The sequence below is a fragment of the Corvus moneduloides genome, chromosome Z (assembly GCF_009650955.1).
Source record: "Corvus moneduloides isolate bCorMon1 chromosome Z, bCorMon1.pri, whole genome shotgun sequence".
Taxonomy (NCBI): Eukaryota; Metazoa; Chordata; class Aves; order Passeriformes; family Corvidae; genus Corvus; species Corvus moneduloides.
This window is the reverse complement of record NC_045511.1, coordinates 30387072-30412855: the sequence shown is the minus strand read 5'-3', so window position 1 is coordinate 30412855 and position 25784 is coordinate 30387072. Positions and strand designations below refer to the sequence as shown.

Genomic DNA, 25784 nt, shown 5'->3' with positions numbered 1-25784 from the left:
ATGAAACAGTGTCTGGTGCTCCTGTCATCAAGCTTTTCAGTGTGGCAGAAAAGTAGCCACAGAGGTGTCTTCTAATGTGGCAAGAGCACCCAAGACTTGGACAATCTAACAAGTAGTTGTGCCTTACCAGGTTCTGCATTTAGTTTTGTTGTGGTTTTTTTCCCCCTGCCATTTTCACGGCTCTTCTTAATAATGAAAATGTTTGCAGAACAAAATTTTGCAAACTGCTTCTGAATGTTCTTTTTCTGGTCCCAAATTGGACTTTTCTTAGTGTTCTCTTGCTGAAATTGCTTGCATCTCTTGGAAACAATCACCGATGTCCTTGCTAAACCTCAAGCAGCAACGCAACCTCTCTCTTCAATGCATCACCAGTACATTTATACCTGTGTTTTGCTCTCATCACTCTGGGGTGATATTTGGCCCAGAGATCAAGAATGGCTTGTCACAACTGGCTGTTTATGTGCATTCTTTTAGCAACTCATTCTACCAGACAGGGAATCTTATCTCATTGCCACAGGTAGCTATGTTGAACAGAAAGATATAGTTGCATTTGGAGGCAAGACAGCACTGGTGGGTGTGGATGGACATGGCATCACAAGAAGCAGTGGGTAGTTTTTATTAGCATAGTAGAGAGTTATGATTCATGCTCTTCTGTAGGCTGTGGCAAGTTTTAGAAGGATTTGTGGGAGAACAAAGGAACATTAAGACGGGTGTAAGGAACTCTTTTGGCTGTGAGAGGCTGAGGTTCCTTTATGGAAAACTCATTTTTCAGAATTGGATTCTGGTCCCTTTGGCAGAACTCATGACATGACATGACATGACACAGAAGAAGCTTTTAAAAAGATGCAGGCACCTTGGTTCTGAGCATAAGAGAAAGCAATGCAGTGAGCTGGAGAGCTTCTCTAAGAGTTATTATCATTCTGGTCTGTGTCAGAAAATGATCTGGATCTGTGCATGACACTGCAAATTGTCCTTTCAGAGATGTTCCTTTCCTTCCAGTCCTGTATTCAGAAGATGTAAGCACAAAAGCAAACTGAATTTTTTACTGTTTGTACTGCTACAACTTTGGGAGTGGATTCTCCTGTCTGTGCTGGATCTGGTGTTTCTGCAGACCTGCCAGTGGAAGGTCTCAATTCTGATCTATCAGGTTGTCGGGTCAGACCAGAGAAGCACAGCTTGAGTCATGAAAGGCAGAACATATTCCAAAAAAAGACAATTAAGATAATCTGTGCTAACTTTCTGAAGTTAAAGGTAAGCATGAAAGCCTGTGGACAAAAATACCCAGGCCAGAAAATGAGAAAAGAAACAAAAATGCATCTGGATTTCCTATGTTGTGAAATTGAAGTAGAAAATTACAGACAAGGCTAAAATAAGTATTTATCAAGGCAAATAAAAAGAATATTTCTTTCAGCTCACAGAAGTTTGTACTGTGGCTTAAAGAAATCCAATGACCTCCTGTCTGGAGTCATCTCTGCAGGTGTCATGGAGAACATTTTGTTTGCCCCAGTTTGAAAGCATTCAGTTTGCCAGATTTTTCTGTTCTGAGAATAATAAAGCAGCATTATTGAATATCTCCAGAAATAGTGCTAGTTTGAGGTATTGAAATGCCAGGAGCTATTATAAGAGAAATCAATCTGTTGGGCGATATTTCCTGAAAGCGCCTGACTACTCTCTCGCATCTTGTTACCAGACCCAATTCAGCATTAAGAACCAAGAAGGAATGCCAAGAATGAGTATTTTTACTCGAAACCCCTTAACTATAGCAGTGCTTGGAACCTTAACTTCCCCAAAAGAAATACCTCTGTCCTTTGCTATAGAGGAGAGTGCTTCTCTTGGACTGTAAGCAGACAGCATGGCAAGATGGGGTTTAGAACGTGCTTTGAGTGTTCTTTTATTCTGCACTTTCTGATTCTCTTTGTAATAACATTAGAGTCAAACCACATGAGTTAATAAATGGTAACCCCACAGACTTTAATGGAAGATGACGTTTCAGTGAGTCTATTTTTCCTGTAATGCAGCAAAGAGGGTTTAGGTAAGCTCATGTGATTGTATGTTCCAGTATTTCTTTCAGGTCTCTTCATGCTTGTGGCTGTGTATTCAAGTTTTTCAATCAAGAACAGGTAAGTCTTTCAATAATATTTGTGTTTCCTTCAAAGTCTCTCATGCCTGGGGATTTTTATTGAATTTTGTTTCTGTTTCATCCATTATCTGCTCTATGTGAAACATTTATTTTCTGTCAGTGGAACTCATCTTTTGAGAGAGCTGGGCAAGGAACAACTACAGTCTTCAGGTTTCAGTCCTGGGCTTGCTTCTATAAGTCTGAACTATACACCATCAGATTGGCCTTCCAGAGCACAACTCTGCTAGTTGACATAGAAATGCTGCAATTTGAAGGTGAGCCAAAGTGAGGTAGAAATGACAAATTGTTCGTGACTGGTTACCAGTTTAAAGCCATTTTGGTGCCCTAGTTCAGCTGGCTGTATGACATGGGTCCTGAAACTCGACATGCTATTTGCTGTGCAAAGCTATTCAGTGCTGAAAAGGTTTGTCGGGAACTTCTTTCCATCAGAAAAAATGTGGTGATAAATGCAGTACAGGGCTTCCAAAGGTCCCACTGTCATCTTAGGGTTAATCCTTGAACATCGTTCAATTTGTCACAACAGACATCAAAGCGGAGTCACTCTACTATTTGAGTTTTGCATTGAAAAATTTAAGCTTTGCTTCAACAAAGCAATGCCCGTGAAGGTGACTGGGATGCTGAGCTCTGCCAGAAGCTCTTGTTTTGTTGCTGTCCTTTACTCAGCCTGTACAGACTGCAGCACTGTGGTAGGAGTGCGTCACACTGCAGTGCACGGTCATCAGCTCTCAATGCAGACTTTGGAGGCTGCAGTGTAAGACTGCAAGGCTAGACTGCAGAGATGCTGAGCTTTTGAAAAGCCGCAGTTAGAGCTGGTTGAACAAGCAAAGTGTTCACTGGCAGGATTAAGCCTGTTTTGCTATTTGTCAGCAGATTGTGTTCTTTGCAAATGTTTCTGTAAGAGCCACAGGGCTAGAAGGAAAATGAACACTCTGTTTCCCTGTCAGGTGGGAGAAAAAGGGACTGGCTCTGGCAGCCTTCTTATATACATTTGAGTGCTGCCCCAGAGCAGTTTGCATGCTGCGTTGTTTGAAAAAACTATGCAGAAAGCCCCAAGATTTACCTTTTGTGGTACCCTACGGTATTGGTGAGAGACCAGCAGCAGCAAAATAGGCAGCTGAAGCAGAGAAAGAAGTTCCTGCTCAATAGAACTGCTGAGGGTGTTTTATCTGAACAACCTGGCTTTCATCAGGAAAATCCAACAGGAATCTGTTTTTCCTGTATCTTTCTCAGGGCTAAGCAGGGCTGGTGCTGTGAGACCATGATGACAGATAGCTAGTTTGGCAGGATGAGGAGCATTATAGCTGTCTTTTTGAGGTGAGAAAACTCCTTTTCTTCTACACACCCTTTACCATTACTAGTGGTCCCGATGGGTGAAAGCTGGCATGTTCAAAATAACAACTTCAAACTAGTTGTTGATCAGAGCTACTTGATGACAGTAAGACTCTGTGAGGATATTTGGACTGGAAGGAGATGAGGAGGGCACTATGGAGCAGACCACTGTTGTAGCATATTCTTTGCATATCTGCTAATTGCTCTTGTCAGGGACATCAAGGATTATGTTCTTGTAGCATCTTTGTAGGGTCTTGTTCTCCTAAAGCCAGTTATGTACCAAGAAGAAATCGCTGCAAGGTAGCTTATTATAAATTGAGGTAACCTGTCCTAAGATTGGCTTCAGATACTTATAATCTCTCCCTGTGCTCCTAATGAAGACAGCACAGAATGTTTTGATATATTTGAACAGCTATATTTAAAAACAGATGGGTCTTTACCTCTCCAAAAGCAGCAGAGATGGCTCCGTTCTACTCTTCAATTTACCATTCAGCCTTTTCCTGTTGCCATCCCCACATGGCATGTGGGGTGTCTAGACAAGGACTTCTGTCGTAGATATGTATATTCAGATAAAAAAAGTCCAATTATATGCAACTGTACCCCTTTATACATGAGTATGGATAATTACGTAAAGCAGAGCTCTACTTCAGATGATCATACAAAGAGTACTGCTATGCGAGTTAAAGAAATAAAACCCAGGGTGATGCCTACATTTCTCACCAGAAATAAGTTTCTCCTAAGAAAAAGGTCTGCAGAAGCCCCTGAAACCCACTGCTAAGAAGCAGAGGTCTGGGACTGCTGAAGATAGAAGCCATATATCTGAGAGGCGAGGATGATGTTACACAAACCTTGTTTTTGTAAATTCTCTGACATGACTGGTTCATAGGGGAGGTTCTGTGGCAGATGGGTGCTTGGTTAGACACAAGAAAGGCTGTTCTCAAGTTCTGCTGGCTGGTTTGGTTTGGTTTTTTATCAGAGTTAGACAGTAGCAGGAAACATTACATCCTTGTAAGACCAGAATCATCCAAGGAAAACAGGGCCTTTTTGCCCAGCACTATAAACGAAAAACCACCTGCATTGCTGGCTTCACCTGGAACAGCTCGAGAAGTACCTTTTAGTACCTTGCTAAAAGGGTCAGAGACAAGATCTGACTGCAGAGTGATGATTTCTCCTGTGAATTGTGCACAAAGATCCCTTCTTCAGAAACCTATTTTTAATACACAGTCTGTTTTTCAAGCTAGTAAGAGCCAGTCTCGCCTTTCTAACACAATGGATAGCTCAAAATAAGATGCATGTGCAGCTTCAGTCCTGCACATTTGTAGTTCAATTGTTGTTTACATAACACATTCAGAAGGGATTATCCCTCTATTTGGCTCTTAAATGTTTAAAAAATATTTAATCTGCGATCCATCAGTTGCCAAGGACAGGAAATAAATAGACTGTTACCTTGTTAGTGTGCTTGCTTTTGTATTACCTGTGTAAGCTTAACAGTGGTCTTTAAGAGAGATGTTAAAAAAGAGCAAAGCTTGTAAAATATAAACCGGAAAATAAATTTTTTTTGCCATTTAAAAAAATAGCATAGAATTGGATAAATAAAAGAAATCAGAAGATCAGATTATGGTCAAATGCTGGAATTAATTATGTTTATGAGACCTCTCAGTCTTTATACCAAAGTAGAATCCCACCAAACCTGTTTAAAAGAAACTGATTGTTATTTTAGCACATTTGCAGGTACAAAATTGAAATGGCTATGGTGATTCTCTGAGAGTCTAGTTACAAGTGCAAGTATATAAGGATTTTTGTCTCTTTCTTGTGCTGGCTTTCAGTCTTGAGGAATATTCAAAACAGCTGCAAAGACCTTTCCTTTAAGGGTGCTGGTTTATGGTGAAGTTGTAATCGGAGGGTTCTGACGCAAGTTTCAGTGTCAGGTTTTTTGCAAAGAGATTTGTCATCTTAAAACAAGAAGACATGAATAATTCCCGTAAGACTAAATGTCCTAAACAAGGAAAGAGGCTACCGTTGGTAGCAAGTATATTTGGATGCTTGTAAACTGTTTTCTGTTGCCAGAAAAATCATGAAGTCCTTTTAGTACATTCAAGAGAACCAGTCTGTGCTAGAAATGTTGATTCTGTGCTCTGGTAAAAGGAAAGGTAGAGCAAAGCAAATTAAATATGGATTGAAAGTACATTAGTTTAATGGTCAATCAATAAAAGGAGAATATTTTAATTGAAATACCTTTTCTAAGGTATTCTTTTAATTATACACTTTAAGGGTGTTCATTATTGTAACTTTTTCTAGATAGAACTTTCTTCCATTTATTTCTATTTGTTTTCATTTATTTAATTCCTTCCTACCCCATAAAAAACACGCTTGTTAGTGGTAAGTTTTATTTCTGGTAAAAAAGTCACTTGGAAATATACCTTCTGTTCATGATAAAATTTTCCTGGTAACAAACACCAAAATTTTGTTTGCATAGAATATTCTAATCATAGAATCAGTTGGAAGGGGCCTTTAAAGGTCATCTAGTACAACTTCTCTGCAGGGAATAGACATTTGAATATTTCCAGGGACGGAGTGTCCAGCACCTCTCTGTCCCCATGCCTCACCACCCTCATAGAAAGGAATTTCTTCCTTCTGTTTAGTTGGAAACTACCCTCCTTTAGTTTAAAACCTCTTGTCCTATTGCTACAGACTTTGTTAAAGAGCCTGCTTCCATCTTTTGTGTAAGATCTTTCTCTGAACCTGCCCCAACAATTACATTCTTTCAACCCATGTGTGAGTTGAAATACTCTTTGCTTTATTATTAGACCAAATTTTTTGCAAAGGAGAAGAAAAAGCCAAACACTTTGATGACAGTATTATTCATTGTTCATGTACCTTACTTCCATGTGAGACAGACCTGTTTGTACACTGTGTAAGAAAAGTATGTCCCAGTTTGTGTCAGAGTGAGTTTTTTCCTTCGGGACAAAAGAGTGGAACAGGTGCCTGCCAGAGGTTGCATGCAGCTCCCCTCAGTGTGGCTCCCAATTATATCCAAACTGAGGTGCCTAAATTTCTACATCTGTACCCGAGCAGTGACCAAATTTTAAAAAAGCACTGACTGGGATACTTTTCCTCAGACACAGGAACCTTTTACCAGTTTAATTCCTTCGGGCCTGTGACATGCTCCTTACTGAATTAAAACATTTTTCTATTCCTGTGAGCTGCAGAGATTAGATAAAACTTCATCTCCTTTTTTTGTATTGCCTGATATAAGCCTAAAAGAAGAGGGAAATCAAAGGAACCTTGTGCTGTTTCTATTGACATGTGGGCAATTTTTGGAAGCCAGCTTTTTGGAACAGGAAGCCTGATACTGGATTGTAAGATACTCAATGGGAATGATGTGTTTGGTCACAAAACCCTTTAGGTATGGGAGCTTTAGAAAACAAGGCCACTCACATAAGCATGTAAAAAAGGGCATCAAAAGCCTGGCTATCACCAAATACCAGTTTTGCCTTTGCCTCAGATGAGGTCATAGGTAGAAAGGCTTCCAGAATGGCCACTGTATACAGAGATGGATTCTGGCTATGCAGAACACAGCTTTCACATTTGTGGCACATTTGTGAGAGCATAGCCCTTCTTCCCATGCTGCATTCCCTCCATCATCTGCCTTCTACTTTTTTCAAAGCTCCTCTATCAGCAAGGAACAGTGACATCTCACTGGAACCTACAGGGAAGGAGCAAAACTATGGCTAGTAGCAAGTGTCAGTTTGTGTTACAAAAAGAATAAGCTACATACAGGATACTCCCCTGGTCTTTCCAAATGTCTCTATTAAGAATGGTTCCATTATTTAAAAATAAAAACGTTTCCATAATGCAGGAGAAGAGTGCCTGGTTGAAAACCATTTTTTCTTGCACTTTTCCCCCCAGTCACTGTAAGAACAAATACATAAAGTTCTGATAAGATTGAAAGCCTTTTCCCACAAGTGTAGCTTTTAACAAAATACTGTATGAAATGGGGGTCAAAAGTCTGTATTTTGAAAATGTCTAACTCAGTGGGAGATACTTCTACATAGTATGGAAGAGAAATCACTTTAGATTCCAGGAGAGAGTGGACTCACTTTCTCCATTCCCTCCACAGTAAAAACCAGTCAGGGAAAATCAAACAAACCAAAAAAATTCAGTGAATTAATCGTTCATCCTCTGCAGAGATACAATAGGAGATAAAGAAGTACACACTAGCATAGGACATTGGCTCTGTTGAATCTCAACTTTTACTTTCTACCTTAGAGAAATTAAGAGTATACTGCTTGTCAATTTATTATAAATCTGCATGGACAATTTACTCCATTTAGTAATTTTAATACTTATTGTTCACTGCTGGTACGAATGAAGACTCCAACAACATTTCATTTTAATCAGTTTTTAGGAAATTTTTTTAGGAAAACTTTATTTTAGGAGGCCAGATAGAGGAGCATATAAGTCTTCTTGTGACTTGAAGGAAGCGTGCTAAAAAACCCCCCAAACTTCTCTTTATTATCTTCAGAGATTATGCTCAGAATGGTACCTCTCACAGTGTCATTCTTACTCAAAGTAGAGTTTGTGGGCTTAAAAGAACCTTGCTTTTCACCCATCTGCCATATGAACCTGTGAAAGGGATTTGGAATAGTATAGTTCAGATGCAGTGCAGATAAATCTGGAGGCAGGCTTCAGTTTATCCAATGTTCCATCATGTTTGTTTCCACAAGTTTTTGACTACATGGTGTACTATGGTGATTTTCCCTAATGAAGCCCTGTTCTTTTCTCTAATTTGATTCTATCTGTTTCCCATCTGTACTCTCATTGTTTTGCTTTAATTTCATTAGAATGTAGAGAGGTTTTTATAGCTCCTTAAGAAATGAAACATGGAATCACTTGGTTTTTCATTTCCCTTGAAAAATGAGTTCCCATTTTGAGTGTACACAACTCATTAGAGTATCATTAGCAGATTTAACATAAATAATGGAGGCAACTGAGGATTAAGTGTAGCCATAAATATGATAAGTAGGTGACTTAAGGAAAAATTTGTAAGTCTGAAGCGTGTTCTGATTTTCTGAGTTCTTTCAGTTCTAAGATATAAAATTCATTGTCTCAGATGGGGATGATTTTTACTTTCACTGATCATGTTGAAGCCTTTGTATTCAGGGCACAATATAAGCTCCTAATTACATGTGATTACAGAGGAGGTTATAGAGATTCTCTCTGTGACTGAATTTTCAAATGTCAATAGTTACACATAAGGAATAAGATGGCAAAGCTCTGTTCTTCATTTCTTATTTTGCTCTGTGATTTCTATCCCATCAACCCTAAATCTTTTGCATGCTTGACATGTTTCTGGCTTCAGTTTCTTCATGGCAAACTTCAGATCAACTGCAGCACAGTGTCAATGACTAAAGATAGCAAATATAATCATTGGCTGCATCATTCACAAAACCTTACAATCTTGCTACAACAATAAATTTTCTTAGCCTGTATAAAGTGTGATTGTTACTAACTCTTCGTCTTGTGGTGCCTTGTGGTGGAAACACAATTATTCCCTCTGAGATGGAAGACCTTCTATGAATTAAATCCAAGGTGTTTAATTCAAGTTCCTGGTGTCCTGATCAGCTTGCCTGCCTGTTAAACATTTCTTGCTTCCCTCACTTTGTGTTGTCATATACATTCCATTGCAAAATGGCAGCTGGAACTCAGCCCTAAATGAAAATTAATTTTTCAGCTTTAATATTTCAGTTTAATTTCCATACAACACCCTTCTTGAGAAAGATACATACAAATGTCTTATGTTGAGGCAATGGATACTTTATGTGGTGTAGAATCATTCCATGATTCCATGATCCTCATTCAGAGGACTGATGTAGCTATAAGAAAAGTAATGACACCAGAATTCGCCTTTTTTTTTTTTTGTGGTTGGAGGAATAAAGCGGAATTCATGTCTCTCCCCCTTTTAACAAGCCCAGGATGAAAAAGCCTGTTTATTGCTTGAAGTATTTGATGCAATGAGGAGAGAACCTCCACTTTTCTGCACATAAAGGGTGAGGCATGTGGCTTACAACTGAGTCAGATGATCTGTGGAATTTGCAATTATCATTTGCCACACCACTTGGACAATAAACTCTGGTAGGCTTGGCAGCCTGGATCTGCTGTGGCTGGATACGGCAGGTCCCTTCAGAGAACATTCTTTGCTAGTGGCCTTTGAGAGTGTTACCTCTTTATACAAAACTGTGCTATGACTTTTCACCACACAGCTTCCACTCTGCTGGTTTCTCGGGAGAGGAAGGTTTAGTCCTGATCCTTGTCAGAATGACAAAGCTTGTGTAAGGCTGGACAGGCTGGTGAGGCTCCTCAGAGTCTGGGAAATCAGGAAGCCAGATAATAGATATTATTTATTTCTCATTCCTTGCAAGATTCATAGAATCCTACATTTGATTCATAGGTATATAATCCAATTTCATCCTCAAAGCAGGACTAATACTGAATTCAGACCAGGTTACAAGGCTTTATCCAAAAAGTCTTGTAAACCTCCGAGAATGAAGATTGGACATTTTCTCTAGAAAAACTCTTCCATTTCTTTTCCTTATATCCCTCTGAACCTCCACTGACTTAATTTTTGATAACTGTCTCTGATTTTTCTTCCACACACTGCTGTGAAGAGTCTTGCTATGTCATCTTTATGATCTTGTAGGTACTGAAAGACAATTATGAGATACCTCCAAAGGTGTCTTTTTCTCCAGGCTGAATGAGCTTTTTTCACAGGTGCAGAACTCCTCATTTATCTTCACTGAATTTCATTATGTTTCTGCAAGCCCATTTCTCTGGTTTATTTATGTCTCTATGAATGGCAGGTCTGCCCTCAAATGTATGAGCTACAACTCCAATTTGAGGTCATCCTCAGTTGTGATGAGATGCATTGTCGACACATGTAGGTCATAGGTAACAATGCCAATATCAGATAGGGCCCAGGAAAAATACCTGAGAAAAGCCACCTATCATTCTGCCCAAGTGGAGTACACATCAGCCACTTTGTTTTGAACCCAGTGATCCTCTCAATATTTCACCCAGGCAATTATCTGCCTGACTAAACCTTTAAGTTCCTTCTTGGATGAAAGGATATTGTAAGAAACCATGTTGAAAATCTTGCTAAGTTCAAGGTCAGTGGCATTCAATGATTTTCCTGTATCTGTACCCTTATCCCAGTCATCTTTTTTATCATGATCCAAAATATCATGATCTTTTCATCAATATACCTGGAAAATATCTAGTTTTCTATAGAAGTTCTTCTCTAAATCTGGACCATTAGTCAAACACTAATGTCACCAGTAAATCCCACGCGTAACACACAGATACAGCCATCTTTTACTCACCCTTTCTGGATATTGCTTCCTTTTGTTCATTCTCTTCATGACACCTGTCTCTGAAAGATTTCTGATTTGTGATGACAAAGTCTTCTGCTCAAATGGGAACAACAGAGATGGAGAAACAGAGGGATGGGAAACAGATTAGTTCCTGACAGGTTTGACATTAGTCAGGCATATGTCCATAAGACACTGAGCCCATTCTGAAGTGAAGGCCCAAGGATGGGCCTTCATGCCTTATGAAAATGGCACTTTATTTTTACCTTGGAGTAAGTACTCTGAGCATAAGTTTTCTTAAAAAGAAGTAAGATACTAAGTGGTTTCATTTTGCCACAAGGCTAACTGTCCTGAGGGTTATGGAAGAACTGAGGTGAGTTGATTCATCTTGTAACAGAACTGTCACTCCTTGTGTTAATTTCTGTTTGTGCACCAGGACAGCTGAGAATCTCTGGTTGTGCTGTGGTAATGAGCATTGCTTTCTGTTTTCCTCTTAACCAAAGAAAAAAACCCAAGGAACTGAATTACTTTAAGACGGTTGGAGAGACAGCTTTTACATTCAATATTTTCCCAGAGTATAATGTCACTATCTTTCATATATGTGCTAACTCTTTAATTAACTTTCTTTTACATAAAACCCACTTCTGCTGCTTCTGACCTCAGCCAAGTTACTCTGTGTTGCTAACCTTGCATTACTGAGTATCTGACAGAAGCAAGCCATAGTGCACCAAGAAGTGCTGGATCTTTCCTGCTCTGCTTCATATTTCCATGAAAAGATGACAGTTGGCAGAAGATGCAAGTTGTCACATTATACGTGAAACTACTACAAACTGCTTTCATAGCAAAATGTCACAAAGCACATGTTGTTTGGGGAAAGAGAAAAGGGAAAGCAAATACTGGAAAGGTACTGAGTAATCAAACTTCAGTTGCTTTACACTAGATACTGAGTGGTGCAAAGAAGAGATGCCAACAGTTTTAGCCCTTTCCTGAGACTCACAATGGGGTAATTCCTATTTTTATTTCTTGGCTTTAGTCCCAATATCTTGATAATGTTTCTGCATTCTTGTTGTACCTGGTCTGTAAAGCAACATTTCCACAGGAAAGGAACTTCAGAAAATTAAACCTGGAGTTCCAGAGTTTGCTGTAATTTTTTTCCCACTCTCCCTTAGAAAGGTTTTTAAAATACATTAATATGATTATTTAGACTTTTCGGACTTCTTTAGCTAGCTGGTGGCTGTTCAAACCTACACAGAAACTTGAGGTCTCCAGGAAATTTTAATTAGAAGGATAAAGTCTTTCTAAAGACTTTCAAAAGAATTTTCTTTCCAAAGTGGGTGTTGCTTGCTTTTTTTTTCCTGCCCTGTAGTCTGTAACAAGACTGCCCATAGAAAGAAAATGGTGCCCATTTCTTGCAACTGAAACCAAAGCAGAAACATTACACCCCTGCTGATATATCTACTCAAAGAGATCTACCAAAAGCTGAAATACCTGTCCAGAATAGCTGTTGTTGCCCCAGTACCTGAAAATCCCTCTAGCATCCATCCTTAGCAGTAGATATCGTAGCTGCAAATGGACCCAGATGGAAGAAATCTTCAGACAATTAGGTCTGTTACAGGAGGAGTTCAATAGGCAGTGCAGTACCTGGGAATGTGAGAGGAGGTCAATAAGTGGTGTTGTGCGCTGTTTCGGACTGTCCAACAGCCTTGCCTTAAGGTGTACAAAGTAATCTAACCTCAAACTTTCTGACACTAGCAACTCATGAGATAAAGGAGATTGCACAATTTTCTCTGCATGGAGTACCTTCCCCTGAAGTGTCTCTACACAACAGATACTGTGCAGTGGGCATGCAGAATGAAGGTCACAGTAATAGTGGACAGGATCCAGGAAACACCAACCATTCAATTTCATCACTTGTGAGAGAAACAGCAGCTTCAGAAAAAGATCTAATTGGAGATTCCTGGCTGTGAAGCACCAAAGCACCTATTTCCCATCCAGACTTTTTCTCTAGAGAAGTTCGCTGCCTATCAACAGATTGCATTCGCAGTGCCACTGAGAGGCTGCTAAGCCTAGTGAACCTTACAAATTACCATCTGCTCCAATACCATTCTATGTAGGGTCTGTGGTAAGGCAACTTTGAACACTCAGAAAAGACTGTATATCCCTCAGCAATACCAAATCACCTGGAGCACAGGTTATGTTCTCCTCTGTCCTCCTCAGATATAGGAGTTCAGGAAAGAGGAGTCAAATTGAAAGGTGAATGCCTGGCTGTGTGGCTGATGTCATACTCAAGGTTTTGGCTTTTATGATAGTGGGCCTGCCTTTTCAAGCTGGGTCTGTTTTGAGCTTGTGAGATTCACCTGACAAAGTGGGGCAGAATGTTGGTCACCAACAGATTTACACGGAGAGCATTAAATTAGATTTAGTGGGGAAGGGATGAAGTTTTGAGCAATAGACAAAAACTAGGGGCTGCTAATGTATTCAAAACCAACACAGAAACACCTGTGGGATGCCTCAAAGGCACTGGGGAGTATTCACCTAAATAGGTGAAACAACCTGTAACTCAGGTGGAGGGCCTGTGTAGGAACACCCACAGCATGGGTAACAAACAGCAACATCTGGAAGCCACTGTGCAGCTGGAACACTGTGGTCAATCACTGTCACTGAAACGTGGCGGGACAAATTGCATGGCTGCAGCACTGCATCAGTGGCTATAAACTGTTCAAAAGGGACAGGCAAGGAAGGAGGAGCGGGCAGCAGTGGGGAGGATGTTACCCTCTGTGTAAAAAATGGATGAACTACATAGAGCTGCTGTGGAAAACCAACAATAAACAGATAAAATGGGTAAAAATTTGTGGGTAAAAATTGCGGTCCAGTCAACAAGGGAAACCTCATGGCTGATGTTTACTACAGGCCACCAGATCTAGGGGAGGATGTTAATGAAGTGTTTTTACTTCAGCTACAGGAAGATTCACACTCCAGGCTCTGATCCTGATGGGGGGGCTTCAACCACTCTGAATTTAATGGAAAAGTACACAGAAAGCCATAAGCAGGCCAGGAAGCTCCTGGAATGTGTTGAGGATAATTTGTTAATCCAGGTGACAGACAGCCCAACCAGAGGAGAAACATTACCAGACCTGTAATTTACCAACATAGATGAAGTAATTACAGATGTCAAAATTGGTGTCGGCCTGGCCTGCAGTGATCATTTTTTGATTGAATTTACTGTCTTGAGGGATATGGGCCAGATGAAGAATCCTTTTCTTTAGGAAAGCAATAGTTTTTGAGGACCTAGTGCATTGAGAGCCTTGGAAACTACCCTCAGGGATAAAGGAGATAAAAATTGTTGACAGCTCCTTAAGGACACTCTTCTCAGAGTGCAAGAGGCCTTGTTTCCCTGTAGATTACCATGAAAGGAAGGTAGGAGGCCAGCATGGCTCAGTTTGGCTTCCCAGTCCAACTAAAGACAGAAACGCAAAGGACAGATCCCCATCTTGGGAAGAATATAGACACCGTCTAGATGTATGGAGAAAGGAACAGGAAAGCTAAGGCACAGCCAGAGCTACAGTTTTTGAGAGATTCAACGAATAATAAGGGCTTCTACAGGTATGCTGCATAGAAGAGAAAGAGTAAGGAAAATGTGCCCCCTCCACAAATAAGACAGGAGAACTAGTGGCAATCAATGTGAAGAAGTTGAGCTACTCAGCAATTATTTTTGCTTCAGTTTTAAACGTTAAACTGTCTTCCAACATTTCTAAAGCCCCTGAACCTCAAGGCAGGAACTAGGGGAATGAAGTTCAGCTTTGGGACCAGCTGAGGAACCGGAACATAAATAAGTCCATGTCACTCAATGAGCAATAACCCTCCAGGACACAAAGCCTACTTTGCTCTAGCTTTCAGTGCTGTAGCATTTCCAGTCTCAAGAGAGACTCAAGATTAATTTTCCTAAGAATGTGGAAGCAGATTTTTTGTTGAATATTTCATACAGAAGCATGGCGGTATTCACCAAGAAATGATCCTCTTGGGAAATACTAACAATAAAGATTGGTTTTGTTTCATTAAGTTTCCTTTAGGTCCTACAGCAGAGTTCTATCAGTATTTTGTTGGATTACTCAATCAACCTCAATTCCACTTGCCTTCAATTAGTTTTGCACTTAAAATTCATGCATTTCTGGAGTTGGCTACAAGAGTATGAAGACGGGAGCTGGGATTGGGAATTGATACTAGTCCTCAAGGAGGATTTAACAGTGAAGAAGTAAAATTATTTCACCGTTACCTTTGTGAGGAGTAAAAGAACATTAAATGACTGGAAACTAGCTTCATTTTCTTCCCCTTTGGCACTGACATTTCCACTGTCTTAATAGTCACTTAAGAGAAACCAAAGAAATGTGCAAAAGGTACTACCTATGCTGTAGGTTCATGGTGAAGGAGTTTTGAAATGCACAAATGTGGTGTCACCTCTCTACTGTTCATTATTCAGGGCCCAGTAGATTTGCAGAGAAAGAAGGAAGCATTTTACCTAGATATGACAAGGATCCTGTGTTAGGGTGGTGCCAACATCCAGAGCACATGTTGCTTCCAAGATGGCTTGTACCCAAGTTGACATCCATCTAGGAAGCATGTGTACAAAGGCAGGGAAACTGAGGCAGCAGAAACTGCAGCACTGGCTATAATGCTAGCAGGCCTTTAGCAGGTTATCAGATGGATTTACCGTGTGAAATTCATCCTGCTTTTCTGCCTGTCACATACATTATGCAGTTACCTCTCTTACTTCAAGATAAACATGGTGAGCAGCTCATAAACTTTATACTTCATTATTGAATTAACGAAAATTTTTGTGCCCATGGGAGAACTCCCTGTTTAGCTTGGAGTTCAATACGATCCATCTGTATTGCTGAAAAGCAATAGCTTTTCAGGTATTGTTCAGGCAGCCAATTGCTTCCTGTTTGTATACAGCACCAACAATAATTAGAAAATATGACAAGAGAAGAAATCCTGCAGGCTCATGCACTGTTACCTTCCTTCCCATCTGCCTAAGGAGCTGGATGTCCTGCCTTTGTTGCTTATAAACTGTTAAGTCCAAGTATGCTGTTTACGAGTGAGATGGAAGGGGAAGGCAACACTTTAAAGGGCACAGCCAACAGTTTTCAGGTCCTACGATGTCATTGAGCAGGTTAAGAGGGGAACCTTTCTTAAAGCTCCAACATCTTGCCTAGGAAAAGGAAGAGCAGAACACTGGGATTTTCTCTTAAAAAAATTTTAATGTAGCTTCCATGACTGATAAGAATATTTGAAAGCAAACTATAACGTACACCTTAGTATACCATACAAAGCAGCAAGCATGAACTGGATGGCAAAAGGAAAGACCACCCAAATTCCACATTTTAAAGGCACTTGATGAATTTTCAGATTTGAATTGGAAGGACAATGCTGATTTTACGTGAAAATCCTGACAAATGTTTCCATTTTCATGGCCTAAATCCAAGATCTGTCCTCCCCATAGGTATTTGCGACTCACCTTTCTGCACTTCTATCACTTTTCCTCATCTCTGTCTACAATGACATCCTGTAGGGACATGGTTTCTAAAGTGAAGAAACACTGAGTGTAGGATGCTCTGAAAGGGTTGCACAAAACAATCCACTAGTTTGCATAAAGAAAATACTTTCTGTATCATTTATAAATAAAATAAAATTAAACAAAAATTAAAATATTTTGATTTTTTTTCAATATCTATTCTGGTCCATGTTTTATAATGTATCTAGCATTTTATTACAGTAATACATTTATATAACTGATAAACAAACATATACACAAATATTGAGGTTGTGTGCTCAAAAACTGGTTTTTAATAGGGTTGTTGGAGAACACTGGCCTGTCTTTTCTTTGTATTGGGGGCTAAGAAAGGAAAATAAAAATCCATGTAGACTTTATTTATTCCAGGAAGAATAATTTTCTAGTTCAAGATTCCGAGTACTCTTGAGCCTTTGTATTTGATTAAACAATGAAAAGTATAAGTAACATTATTTCCCCAATGATGCTTGAGACAAGATTGTCTCCTGTTTGTACTTGTTGTTATACCCAACATTAATCTCTCTGCAAATATCAGATTAAATTCATATTTCGTGCTTTATTGTCCTAGTACCCTTAGATCAGACTTCTCTGTCCTATATTTTCCTGGAGAAGGCTGAATTTTGCAGAATGGCCTTTGACCTATGTTTCAAAATTTTAGTGGTCATATTTCCATGACAATCCAAGGTGTTTTATGAATGACAGTTTTAAAGTTTACATCTTTTGTTTGTGAGATTGTATGGGGCACAGAGAAAACACAATTCTTAATGTTTAGTGATGTTAAGTTTTTCTTTTTGATGTAATTCTAGTAATGTCCTGATCCCAGCCTTGACATAATATGCATAAAACACTTATATCCAGTTTTAGATGCACAGATTAAAAAAAGATTGTTACTTTGTCTTTTCCTGAGACTTTGAAGGCAATTCTCATGGTACCACCTCCATCTTCCCATCCTAGTAGTCAGTAGTTCATGAAATAATTATTTCATACAGCTATCCATCCATCCATCCATCCATCCATCCATCCATCCATCCATCCATCCTCTGCTTCTTGGAGCTGGACTTGTATGTAAGTGAATATCTCTCCATGTCTTGGTATGTTGTCAAAAAGCACAAATAAGTATTTGTTATGTACTATGACGAGAATTCCAGAATATATTTTTGTCATTTGTGTATATTCTGAGATTGTTTTTTGATTTCAAAGTTTTGGCAACATACTTTTGGTTCTGGCTTACAAAAGAGAGAATGTAATTCTGTGGTGATGAAGTTTGAAATAATATTGAGACCACTGAATATACTGCACTATACTGTGTCATCAAGACATGATACACACATCAAATCAAATCAAGATTTTACCTTTTTTTATGGATGAGGATTTTCTTGTAAGGGAGAGAACTCAAATTTTGCAGATGGAACTAAAATATAAACCTACTTTTTAAATACTCCTGGTATAGAAACTTCCATGGAAATTTGATATAACTAAAGGAAAACAAATATGTTTTTCTTGTGAATGTGAATAAAAAATCAAAACCAAAAGAATAAGATAGAGGTTATCACCCCAAGCTCATCTTCTCCTCAGTCAGAGGGGACATGAGTATTCTTTGGAGGAAGACTATCATTTTTGCCAGGAGTGGCATCCAGCACCATCTTCCAGGCTATGGTTAAGACTGCAGTCCCACTACTCTAACAGTTGCTGGAAATGGTAAAACCTAGGGAAAAAAAGGAGGACAGAAAACATTCAATTAAATCTGAAGAAACCTATTTCTTCCTCCCAGTTAAATCAGTGAAAAGGTCAGGAACCAGGAACGTGATAACAATCCATGAGACCCACAGGTCTGCATGACCAAGGATTCTGCTGGAAGAAGCCAGTGCTTGGAAAATACAGCTAGACTGTATTCAGATTAGAAATGAGGTTCCCTCTTTTCAAGGTGCAGGGTACTCGAACATTTCAGCAACTTGTTAAAAGATATGGCAGCATCTATATCTCATGCATATAATTTAGTACCTTAAATGAAGTCTGGTGATCCAACCAGAAAATTCCTAACAATATCATGACCTTTATCTGTGTTGAGGGTGTGACAACTGGTTAGATCCCCTGTGCAGATCCACATCAAAGAGGAAGGCTAGCTGACTCTTTGTGCAGAGCAATGAAGTTAGGTACAGGTTTTAACAGACAATAAAACATACATAGATATAGGTATAGATATATTATATTATCCATGTATTAGATATCTTGTATGTATTATGTAAGTATGATTAAAACATATATAAAATTTTTTTTGTGTGATTTGTCCTGTTGCACTGATTTAGACGTGATTTTAAACATCATGCTTGGACAATGAATAAATCATGCCATGTTGCCATGGTCACTGTCCTGACATATATGATCTTTCAGTCCTGGTAATCTGTAGAAGAGAAATCAAAGGCTGAACACAAAAACAGACTCTCTGAAAGGCTTAAGGTTCTTTGAAGACTGTTGCATTAACAGAACAGAGAACGAAATTCTGTCACAGCTTGAAAAGAAAAAGAAATCACAGAAATACTTATTAAATATGTGCTTCTTCAGTATTTTAAGTCACAGGTGTTCTTTCTTCCTTTATTTTATCCCAGGGCTTGGAATTCAATTACTCAGTGAATCTTGAGGAACTGATTTACAGCACAAGCCGCTGAGTGATAGGTACCAACTAACTGAGTTGCATCAGAAAGGGTCGCCTGCAGGACAGTTGGGACAGAGTCCCTGGCTGCCTGAATAACCTCAAAGGGATTCATTCACATCATTACTGCCAGTGCTGTCCCATCTGATGGCTCTGCAATTATTTTTTTTTAATCACAGAGAACTAAATATTAGCCAGTTATCACTAATTGAACTGGAGGAGAGGGCAGTCAGAGTGGCAATATCCCTTAAGCAGCTCCTGAGATCCAATTCTTCACTACCAGATTTTATTACTAGGGACACAGGAGACCAAAATACAGTAATTAATGAGTCAAAAAGGCTGAAGGAATTCCCAGGAGCCCAGGAAGGTCAGGCATCTTACCTCTTTCTAAAAAGGGGAAATGGGAACATAGGGACAACTTGAACCTGGGGAAAAATTCTTAGGCATATTACTGATAATTCCATCTAGAAGCACCCAAAAGCATGCTGCAAGGATAGAAAGCAACTGGTATGGATTTGTCAAGAATAAATCATATCAAGTGATACAATTTTCTCCTTTGACAGCAGGTCTGGCCTTACAGGTAAGAGGAAAGTTGCCAGCATGATAGCTCCTGATATCAGCAAAGCCTCTGAACCTGGTTTCCCTGGACTTCTTTGAAAGAAAACGTGGAGGACAAAAAGCCCTCCAGGCAGTGAGAGGAATCACTGTGATTCATCCCATGGAGCAATTTGGATTGCCTTCTGGAACAGGACTGTTTCTGCTGACTGGCAACTTCTTTGTTTGAAGGTCTCTCAGGCTACTGATCTTCTAAGCTGTGTCTAACCATTTACACTCCTCAAGTGAGGTAGAAAAGTCTGTGCCACTGCAAGAGACCTATCTTGCCCTTGAAAACTGTCAATAGCAGGCTGAGCTATCAGGCCTGGATGATCCATGCGCAGCCAAAGAGCAACTCTACAGCAGCAATGGAGACAAAGCTGACTTCTCCATCACTGGCCACTGAATCAGAACACGGCTTTCAAGGGAGAGAGAAAGACATTGTGAGTTAGGGTTAGGAAAGCTCTCATGAGAAAGTGGCTGAGCTAGGGATAACTGTCGTTCCCTATTAAATTCAGCCCTGCACTCTTAGGATCATTTTTTATTGCTGTCAAGTAGGAAAGCCTTATATGAGTCACTTCACAGCTCAGATCTGAAAATTGACTGGCAGCCTAAGTGAAGCTAACTGGTCATTGTTGTGTGATGTGCATGTTAAGATGACAGCAGCAGCAAGCTGGAGTGTACTCAGAAACAGGCTTAGCAGCAAAAGTCTGTATTCTCTCAAAATCCTTCTCTTGTGTGTTCCTACATATCTAGCCCTTATCCAGGCTGTGCTCAGCCTTTCTGTGCAGGTCAGGAGCTGCAAAAGACTTATTCATTATGATGAACAATTCACGCTCTGAAGAATTTTCAAAAGAAGTCAGTAAGCAACATAGCTACCCCAAGCAGCAAAGATCGGAGTATGCTGCAGGCTCGGCTGGAGAAGGTATTGCCATTAAATGGAAGATTAAGTCCCACTGGAGATAAGATTCTTCTGTGTCCACCAGAATATAAAATTAATTGCATATAATTTTAACCCTGTGTGTGGCTTACTTTGCATTTATGATGAAATGATTTCTTCCCACTTCTTCTATTTATTTCAAGTATTAGCGAAGCAGTACCTCAATGGCTGTAGGCAATTCAGTAGTTTAGAGATGTACTGATGCCTGGTTTGAATTAAGTGGTCTTTCATCTATTGCTTGTGGCATAGGAAAGTATAGTAGGCTGCAAGAACTCTACTCTCCAGGTTTTTCCTCCTTTTCCAAGGCTTATTGGCATCCAGTGTTTGTCCCACTGGCAGTGGGTGAAGGCTAGGGTGTCAAGTAAGCTTTTCTTTTTGCTCTATCAAACTTGAGGTGTATTTGAGTCGTCTGTGCTACAAAGCTCAGGAGACAGAGACTCTCTAGTTCTTGGTTTTGAGGCTTGAAATGTTACTTTGTATCTTGTGGGGGGGTTTTTTTGGTTCAGTTGAGTCTATCAAGAAATAAGACCAAAATCATTCAGGCTACAGCATATCATAATACCTCAGACACTGTTATATCATTAAGGCAACACGAATCCTGAAGTCTCCTCTTCTGCTAGACTCATGCCAGCATCAGTGAAACCTATCCTGTGTCACCTGTTTGAGGTGCAGATACTTCAGGGAAGGGTTTTTTTCTGACTGTATCTCCTTGGAGTCTTACCAGAGACACTTCCCCTCTCCATGCTGTCATAATGTCAAGAGAATAACAGACTCAAGTTTAACGGTTACTGATATGACAATTCACATTTTATAGCTTAGTTCTGTCTGCAGGTGGTATCTCATACACACCATAAAGTCTTAGAAAGAACCCTGAATTTCTTGTAGGTTACAGATTATTACAAATTATTTTTCACTATGGTTTTTTCTTGGTGGAGATGCTGATGCTTGTTTTCATTTGGGGGCTGGGGAGGAGGGCACTGGACCCTGCTGATGAAACTGAAGCTGTTGTCTGGTCTTTTGACAGTGAAATGGGACATGTTCGGGCAATGTAGCTAGAACTGTGAGGCATACACCATTATTGCCTCAAACTTTTTGTTTCCAGTCACTGAGAAGTGATCATCCATTGACATTAAGCTGTGTGCCAGAAACCAGAAAAGCCTAGAAATACACTAGGAAATTCAATTTGCACTAGATAGTAGGGCCTTTACAGTAACCACAAAACTCTTTGTTACACCTGATGATTTTGACAGAAAAAAAAGGAGACCAGATGATGCAGTACCAGGTAATAGTAATGCCTTTCATCACCTAAGTGGAGTTAGTCACTAGGAAGAAAAAAACAACTATTAGCTTACCCCCCAACATTAATTAAATCACACCTGAGGGTGTAAAACTGTCAAACAAATCTGATCCTCTGAATAAAGCATGAGTTGAGTCTTAAACCTTATTACTCAGATATAGCAGGTAGTTGCAACCTCCTTAGCATTGTCTCAGAAGGAATAAGAAAGATTTTGTGCAGTGAATTGTCAAGTGCATCTTCTGAGCTATGTTGGTAATACATTATGCAAATTCTGTGTAACCTGCTCCCATGGTTCTCCCTGGGATTACTAACTCTCCAATACAGGTGAGTGAGTCTTGCAAGCATGGTGTAATGGCTAGAGATCTGTTCCTGAAGAGATGTGAAGCAATACAGAATGATTGGCACTTCGCATTTCATCAGATGTCCTGTCTTAAAACACCAGTTTCTGAAGTTACGAGATTATTTCCTTTTTTCATTTAAATAACAGGCTTTTAGAGGTCTCCAGCACTCAGAAATCTTGAGAACCTAACATTTTCAACTTTTCAAGACTCCAACCAGTGAAAAAAAATCACAAAGTAGAAAAGGGAAATGATACATCATTTCAAAAGGTTTCTTTTTAAGCAAACCTGATGCATACAAACTGTTTCAGATGCCAAAATTAAACACCTTTAAATGTTAGAACACAGAGCTTTAGGTCTTTATTCCTATAACTGTAGGAAAACTGTTGGTTAGCTCTTTGTTAGTGGAAGCTGATTTTTCATCTCATGATGCTACTTCAGGGACTAGAGCTAAAGATGAGCTCAGACCCTGGGATCAAAGCATGAAAACTGTGAATGGTTTGGACTGACAAAGCTTTTGAAGAACTTCGAAATCAGAGAAACAACTACTTGTATTTTTACAAATTAAATTATTTTCCATATCAAAGAAACATGATAGGAAATGCTGCCTAGACCATACTCAGCAGTAATTCACAGTGTACTGAAATGTAAAACAGTAGGCTGAAATGCACTGCTGTCATGATCACCTCCTAGTAACGTGAGCAGCTCTCACACCTACTTCCAGGATCCTCCCATGCTTTGAGGTCCATTTTGGCTGGTTTTGTATTCTCTCTTCAGCCCTCGAGGAGAAAACTTTCTCCACCAAGTAGAAAGCACTCATTCTTGCTTCTATCTTTCTAAGCTGAGACTTTTACTTTCTCCAGTCACCTCTGTCGTGTTGGCCTAATTTGGATTTCCATGAAATGTTCTATATAGGACTCTGAATTCACTTTGAAAGTTTCAGCTTGTGCAAAAAAACCCTTCAGCTCAGTCTTGCAGATGTGTTTCTGGGCAACAAAACATAAGATGCTTGTTCTTGCTCCTTTCATGTGGTTCTTTGAGAATCTCTTTTGCTAAATATGTAAGGAAATGATTATTCCAGCACTTGTAATTCTTTTCAACAGCTGATCCTGTTACTAACACTTGCTCAGTAATGGAGCCTGCTTGTCTCCTTCTGTGACCAAGACATTTTCTTCAGTGCAGCTGTAGTTATGAAGACCCTGCAGAGCTGAGTGTGGCATCCTGGTTTGACAGCTGGGCAGACTGCAATACTTGCAGACGAAAACAAATGGTAACATTTCACACAGATGCTCAGGGATATAGCATAACTCCTGTTTTTCTCACAGAAAATGCTTCAAGGTACCTGTCCTTTCCTCTTTGTTTTTGCTGGGCCAGTTGGAGTAAACACTGTGGTTCACTGCGGTTTACAGTTAATTAATTAATTTGTAAGGACCAGAAACCCACTGTGGACACTGTTGCAACTCCTGTGCAGATTCGGGTGTTGTCCTTCTGATAAGAGAAATAGTTGTCTTGTGATTACTCAGTTGACCTGAAGTATAGCCCACAATTTGCTATTTTGGGACTTTATTCCACTTTAGTCAAGCTCATGCCACAGTGTGCCCACACATATGCACACAAATCAAATGGTAGAAAAGGAGTGAGAGTCCTTGCAGATGCTTAGCAGGTTCTTGGACTATTTTGCTGGAAGAAGTCCGGGAAGGTAGGAAAAACAGTCAGTTCTGAAGTGAAAATCTGAATTATATGAAGCTCAAACATTTTGGATCCCTCTCTCGCTCATGCATCTATAACTCAATAAAGCAAATAAGCTCTGTTGATAGTGTGCAATTTAGTTGTTATTCAGGCACCAGGTGCGGGAAGAATGCATTAAAATGCATGCTGACTGGTAGGAACATAATCATGGAAGTTGTCCAAAATTTGAATATATTTGCACAATGCATTAATTTCATTCTTAAGTGTACTGCACAACATCTCTCTTACAGATCAGAGTGTGATGCAAAATCCTTTGGAGGAAATGTGAAGAACCCTCTTGATCCTGGACAAGTATGGATTGGTGTCTCTATGTGTAACTATCATTTGATAATTTCACTCAATAAACTTAGGAAGTTTCATTAATCTCTGTCAGAAAAAGAAGCTAAAAGAGCTTCTGGTAATGAGGTCCATAGAGGAGGTAGCAGTTTATGAAGAGACAACAGATAAAACAGCTGTGGGCATTATTAGACTATTTAAAATCTTATTCCAGGCAGATTCACTATTATGTGTCTCTCACATACAATAACTAGACAGAGAACTTCCATTCACTTTCCCAATAAATAGTTATGCTATTGTGGTTTTGGCTTCAACTGCAGAGGTGCCATATCTTTGTCTGAGTCATTTATTTTCACCTGTGAGTGGACACTAACTCCGTGTGGTAACGCCATTCTTTGAAATTGGAAGCAGTGCCCCATCCCTCCTCTAATCACAACCATAAAGTATTGCTGCCTCCACAATAAGGCTTCCAGCTTCATCTTTTAATTTTTTTTAAATTGTTTTTCCTGCCCATGAAGAAAGTTGCATGTTATGACTCCTGCTTCTTGCCCAAACCTCGCAACACCTGAAGCAAACAGCAGATGGTCATCTCCACAGCAGAGTCCCTTCTCCACTCCATGACTGATGTGGAACTCATATCAGTGGATTTGTAAGGATATGCAGATTTCAGTTACATTGGATAAATTATAATTTTGAGAAGTTTTATTACTGGAATGAACCTATCAAACATAATCTGGCATTGTAAAAAACAACTGACAAAGACAATTTTTTCTTTACAAACAGAAACATTTTTCTACTTTTTAGTATAAGGCAAAAATTCTTTGATTAGAAAGGTGCAAAATGGTGCTTTCTTATGGTTCAATGGATTAAGCAATATTCTTCTGCCATCTCAACCCTTTTTAACATGGACTCTAGTGTTTCCCTGAAGATGCATGGCAACATAATTACATATCCTACAGCATCATATCCTATATCTCTGAGGAGTCCTAGTAATGATAGTTCATTTCAGGATTTGGAGTGGAAAATACAGATAAAGGAATGACAGGACTCAGCACCAGAAGGGTTTGGTTTTTTATAAACCCTGTATGAAAGATTCTCAGACTCTGTAAAGTACTACTTAAAATTGTATTTTTTAGAGGTAGTACCACTAAGAAACAAATCAAAGTATAGACAAACTTACTTCTGGTGCTGGTAATGTCAAATTGGGCAGTGTAGAATGGGTGTGGCATGCTGTGCAGATCCACCTATGGGAAGTTTATTCATTTTTTGTTCCTCTAACAGTATTTTCCTTCAAGGAAAATAATTCTATTCAACACTTTCATTGTTCAAGAATATGGGGTTCCTACATGAGCTTGTTGCTTTACTGTTAGACAAAGACAAGGGCATGCAAGTGGTAAAATCACCAATATAAAGTGGGACCTGCCTGTAGGCTTCTCTGCTACAGTCACCCAGGTATCTTGATCCTGTAGTTAATAGATACAGCTCAAGACAGTCTGAAGGCCAGGCTGTGTATGTCACACAGCAGAGCAGAGCAG

The 25784-nt window shown here is 39.5% G+C and overlaps 1 long non-coding RNA gene across 1 annotated transcript; it reads left to right on the top strand.

Annotated features, from left to right (window-relative positions):
• Window positions 1–1775: 1775 nt before the first annotated feature.
• On the top strand, window positions 1776–24450 carry LOC116438608. Its single transcript, XR_004237838.1, has 3 exons — window positions 1776–2120; window positions 23328–23562; window positions 24204–24450. It is a non-coding gene; the product is annotated as an uncharacterized LOC116438608 (long non-coding RNA).
• The last annotated feature ends 1334 nt before the right edge of the window (window positions 24451–25784 follow it).